The 6,128-nt window shown below is 38.7% G+C and overlaps 1 long non-coding RNA gene across 1 annotated transcript in view; it reads left to right on the top strand.

Annotated features, from left to right (window-relative positions):
* Window positions 1–6,128, top strand: part of LOC107518709 — a 94,016-nt gene that overhangs the window by 25,468 nt on the left and 62,420 nt on the right. The gene's annotated exons all lie outside the window — the stretch shown is intronic.

Here is a 6,128-nt window from a genome sequence, read left to right as displayed (position 1 = left end):
CAGGAGTTCGGGCCCGCAGAGCGGGGGGCGAGCCCGGGTGCTCACTCCTCGCGCGCGGCCGTTTTCCCTGTTCCTGCTGCGTGCGGTTAGCGCCATCTTGTCCTAGGTCTTTGTTCAGTGTAAACCTCAAACTTAGAGCCTTTGTTGCTCGGCCTCATCCTTTACTCGTTTTTCCACCGTCTTTTACTATTTCAATAACTTTAACCAGCTGGATATGCAGATCTTAGACAAATTCATGCTGTGTTTTATCACAGAGATCTTTGCTATAGCAGTTTTCATTCACCTACTCTACTATTAAGTAATTACCACTGTGTGAGGAATTGGAAGGGAATATCCGGGGAAGTTTGGGAGGGAAAGAAGATAACTGAAGAGTTTACATTGTGAGGGGGATGAAAGTGGGAGTAAGAAACAAGTCAAACAACGCCAATTATAGATTATACAGATTCCAAAAAATAAAAAGCGCCCCGCTCCCCAACGCTTTGTGTTAGCTCTTCCTATACTGTCCTCCCTAGTCTACTTTTTGATTTCCTCGGAGGTACTTTACTGAGGTCATCAAAGTTACAGCCTAATGACCCCTACTGATTCAAAAGAACATAGAGAGGAATGACAAATAACATTGAACACTGAAGCAAACTAGAAATTGAAAACTACATCCTTATGTTGTAAGACAGGGAAGGAGGGCAAGTGGAACAACTGGAATAATTGCATTCTCATCGCTTCCCTTTCTTCTCAAATGGTTCTCTTAAGAGTTTGCGTTTTTTTCTTTTTCTTTTTTAATTGATGTTGCATACGTTTAAAAGCCACATCGTGGAGTCAAATGCCGTTAGCTAAAGGGTGTCTGAGATCATGATTCTGTGGGTACATAGATGATAGAGGTTCCTGATGGTTTCCCTGAGAGCCTGGCAAATTCTCGCCATGACCGCAAGGGGGATGCCGTGACTCTAGATATTGAAAGCAGGAACCTGAGAATGGGGCGTATAGTATTTGCCAGGGTGAAGGACAGGCTTCTAGACTGCTTTGCAGATTAACATGGCCTACAGCCTAAAGAATTGAAGAAATGAGTCTGAGTCTAAAAAGAAAATAGGATGCAAATGAATAAGAAAGGAGGATTAGATCCACAGCTAGGTGGCATAATTCTTCACCATACAGGACAGTACTGTATTTCATTTATCTGTTGTAATCTCAATGTCACACTGGAAAATGAAAGTATATGGCACATACTTTGCCAGATGGAACAGGTGGCTGTCCAGTACTTGTGCATACTATATTTTAAATTATATTCTAACTGGCATGATTGCTATTTTAGCATATTTGAAAACAGGAAACTAGTTTTAGTTTTTAAATATTTAACTCCCAGCCATTAATAAGAATTATCATTAAATAGTAATCACTAATAGTATGTCTTTACTTAAGTGCCACATACTGTCCTAAATACATTATCAAATGGAATACTCACAACAATGGTCTCAAATACTATTGGTATCCCCATTTTGCAAATGTAGAAACAGGCTTAGAGAAGTTAAGTTTATGTAAGTCACATTATTAAATGAAAAAGCTAAAATTTGAAGCCAGACAATATGACTCCAGAAATTGTATTGCTAACCATTAGGCTCTGCTGCTTCATAACCAAACTGGGTCTGATCTTCTACCTCCACATATATGGAAGATGCGTTTTATAATACTGACCTAATACATTATTAATAACAGTTATTTTAGGCAATGGAATAAAACTATATATATATTTATATATTTATTTATTTATTTATTTATTTATTTATTTATTTTTGTTTTAAGTAGTTTAGGTTCCCAGACCACTGTAAAAAAAGTTCTATCTGTAATATAACTCATAGGATCAAGTTTATATTTTTAAAGCAAAGTCTTTTTAAACTGATGACTCAGATGATATTTTATTCAGTCTTACCAAAGATGAATATCATGCTGTGGCCCCTTCCATCTTTATGAAATAAAAATGGGGCATATTGCAGGGATTCATCACTTTTGTTTTCAGAATTTTTCATGTACCTGTAGCAGAATTCAGGAGACAGTTCGCACTTTTCCATTTTGGCATTAGCTACGCTATATTGGAGTACATTACACAGTGTCACTCCATGCAAGCCTGATTCAACAGAGCTTGCTCCAGTGAAGCGTAGGAAGAAGTATGTCAGGTGGTGTCTTTTTTTTTTTTTTTAGGTGATGTCTCTGTCCCCAGGGGTGGTGACAATTAGCAGGTTTCATTTCATATAGAATACCCAGTAATCCTACAACCTGTCCTCCTCTGATAGGAGAAAAAAGAATTAGAGGTGACTCTGAAAGAAAAGTGAGGCAACAATAAATCAAAATAAAATGTCACTTTCATTAGATAGAACATTTATATACCAGTAATAATAGTCTCACTGCACAGGGTAAAAATCAGTCAATTAACCTCACTCTGGATTTTCATTCAGGATTTAAAAACAGTTGGCTATTGGATAGGTCAAGGGCATATGTATGAAGTCTCTATTTGGAGAGGAGCGGGTAAGGCTGACAAAAACAGAGATTTGCTCTCATGGAGATCCACTTAATAGTTAATTCCTAATGATGTGGGAGTCTTTTCTGAATTTTTTAGTTTAAAGGGCCTGAATTTAAATTTATCCTTGAGCAGCATGGTATATAGTAAAAGGAACCCTGAGCTCGGAGTTGAGTCCAAATTTAAGTTCTAGAAACACAGGAAGGACCTTAGATCGTTTAAAGTCTACCCTTTTATTTAATAGATGAGGAACATAGAGAATAAGTGATTTGCCCAAGGTCACACAGACAGTGTTAGCTTCTGCTCTACAGCCTTCTTTTTTTATTTGGTGTGCTTTTTAGAAATCACCCACGTGATTTCAGATTAAGCATTCAATCAGTATAGAACCTTTTAAAAATGCTTACAGACAACTCTGGCCCATATGCTCTCTTTTACCTCATCCTTGCTCTTTAAGATACATGATTAGTGAAATTATGCTGGCTATCTTTTCAGTTCACCTGGATTACATGTTCTCTCTATGTGAAGGGCCATTGGTTTTTAAGGTTCCCCACTCCTGCTCCCCAACCATCAGGAAAGGAAGTGCCCAGGTTTCCTTAGGTAATAAAGATTTAATTGAAGGCTAGTAGAGGAAGTACAGGCATTGTTGCAATACTCATAGAGCCAGAGTTCTGGAAGAACAAGGAGGGTAGCTCCTCCTCCTTGGTCAGGTCCCAGGAGAACCTGTTTATAGCGCCAGCTACAGTCTTCTTCCCCTCAGAAGCTGACTTCTGATATTCTTGTCTGCACTAACCCTGCCCTTTCTATAGCTCATCTTCCTTATATCTGTATCTCTAATCCTTCTATTGCAGTAGTTCCCACACTCCAGTAGGCATCAGACTGGGGAGCTCTTTAAGCGTTCCACTCCTAGAGATTCAGATCCTGTAGATCTGAGGTGAGTCTAGGAATCTGCATGTTTAACAGGTTCCACAAGATATTCTAATGGGAGTCGCATGGGGATTAGGACCACACTTCACTTAGAAACACCCCAAACACCATGGTGTCTTCTCATCTCCAAACTTTTTTGTTACACATTCCTATTAGAAAAATATTTGAGCAGATACCTCCATTATGTGTATATTTATGTGTTTATATACTATTGACCCTTGAACATTTGAGGGCTTGGGGCACTGACCATCCCCCTGTGTGGTCAATAAACTGAGTATAACTTTTGACTCTCCCAAAACTTAACTACGAATAGCTTACTACTATTGATTGAAGTCCTTGTCCACAACATAAACAGTTAACACATATTTAGTCTGTTATATGTATTATATCCAGTATTCTTACAATTTAGTAAGCTAGAGAAAAGAAAATGTTAAGAAAATCATAAGAGAAAATACATTTTCAGTATTTATTTTATTTTATTTTTAACTTTCTCAATTCCTCTAAAATATTTCAACTTCTTTTTTCTAGAGTATTTATTTAAAAAAATCCACACATAAGTGGACCCGTGCAATTTGAATCTGTTGTCTAAGAGTCGACTGTATATGTATATAGTACTATTATTAAGCATATATAAAAACAGAAAATAAAAATGGAAAAGATAAAAATAATTATAAATACATTTGACGATTTCCTTCCTGTACCCCAGTGTATCCCCGGGGCTGCTTTCATCATCCTTCCTACCTTTCTGTGTGGCTCGAACTACACCATTGCTATGGGCACTATTGGGCAGAGTAAAGGCACAGAAAAGTACCAAGTTGTCTCAAGGGTCACTGGTGTGAAGCAAGCAACTTACCTAGAAGGAGCCCTGTGAACTCATTCAGAAGAAAAGGGGGAGTCTGTGAGCATGATAGCTGCCATGGGTCTGATGAACACCTGTCTTCCACCATAGAATAATGAACCGTTTCAAAGCATGACAAAATATAACGGTGACTCCACAGAGGCTGTAGATGAGGCCACCCTGTGTATTCTCTCTGTAGCTCTGTGCAGCTTCCCAGAAGGAAATATGCTCTGCCCAGGCTGCTGTGTATGTGTGTATGGTACTTGCCCACTTCTCTCTCATTCCATTTATAGCATGATTCCCTGGTCTAAGCTGGGGAGGTTGCTTTCAGGATTAAAGGCAGCCAGCAGAATGCTGGTACCTAGAGCCTTGGAGAACAGCACCTGTGTTTGAGTGAGTAAGTGTCCACAAGTAGCTTAATGAGAAATAGTAGATGAGTTCCTGAACTCAAATGCAGTTATTCCCTATGCATCTATTTTGTTCCTGCATATACTTTCAGGAGTCAAAGAGGCTTCACTTTTCCTGATGCATAATTTGTGGTTTTTTGATATTGCTCTCTTGCCCAGTGGTACCATTTTGTGAGTAGAGCATCATTTCCATGAGTTAGAGAAACCGCATTGGGACAAGCAAATATCTTAAGGTGTTATTAGAGCCCAAAGTCAGGACTTAATAATTAGTTATTAAAATTAGAAGTGAGCTCTTCACATCCCTTTTTTTCCAAGTAATTTTCCTACCCCTACTTGAAGATTTTTTACATTTTCAGCTTTCCTCTGTTGCCCTCAAGTATTTGAGTGCTGATGTTCTATACTCTCAAAGGCCAGGGAGGGTGGAATGATGTTTAGAGAGCTCTGCAGAGGAGAAAGGAATAGGGTACTTCTTGCACTCAGGGCAGTTAGCAGCCATGTATATGTGTCTATTTCCTGATCAATAGAGATATTTAAAAATAAGGTACCTAGAATTTCATTGTTTTTCACTTGGTTTTACACACACTACTGAAGATCTCTAGGCTGGAAACAACATTTTTTCTGTCATTTTACCTTTTTCTAATTGGCATATGTGCTTACCATTTTTGTGTTCGGCCTTTATGTTTTTTCCCCTCTTTAATTTCGCTTCCCTCCTTCACTTCCACCCCTGATGTATGAATGTTGCTGTCTCCCCTTAAGAACTGGACCTCTGAAGGCGTGCCCAGGACCTTCTGCGTATAAAGCAGACGCGCTAACCACTACACTATGGAACCACCCCCGATGTTCTGCTTTTAATGCTTAGCATTATCTTGTCTAAAAATCTGCTTGTCAACCTGGTCCCATATACTTGTCATTTTTAATGGCTGTCTATATATAATCTCATTCTTTCTTGGAATTCATAAGGTAATTCCACTGAATCCTGTGTGCTTCTACATTTTTTGTAGGGTACAGGGAGAGATTTGCTGCATTTCTAAAATATCTCCGAAAACAAACTGCTTTTCAGAACCTTAACCAAAATTTACTTTTCTTCACTTTGAGGGTGCAAGCAGGAAGCCATTGGGCACAGCAAAGTATTGAATTCTCTTCTCTGAAGTTCATGTCTGTGGGTCTGGCTGGGTTACTTGGTGAGGAATCTCAGCAAGAGGTCTCAGACACCAAACTGGGGGAAAAAATTAAACTGACGGAGTACTTGATATTTCCAAAGAGTCACTTAGATTCTGTCTATTACTGCTGCATTCAAAATGTAGACATAGTTCAGTTCTGTGATTAAAGTGACTTTCACTGTTAGCTTCTTTGTTCCTATAAGATATAGTGGTGGGCTATAGCCCGTTCATCATTTGGGGGTGTAATGATTAGCTAAAGCTATTTTTCTTCAAAGGGTCAGTTATTTCTTTAG

Source organism: Rousettus aegyptiacus, unplaced genomic scaffold (assembly GCF_014176215.1).
Source record: "Rousettus aegyptiacus isolate mRouAeg1 unplaced genomic scaffold, mRouAeg1.p scaffold_m13_p_7, whole genome shotgun sequence".
Taxonomy (NCBI): domain Eukaryota; kingdom Metazoa; phylum Chordata; class Mammalia; order Chiroptera; family Pteropodidae; genus Rousettus; species Rousettus aegyptiacus.
The sequence above is the reverse complement of the archived record's forward strand: the minus strand, read 5'-3'. Positions and strand labels throughout refer to the sequence as shown.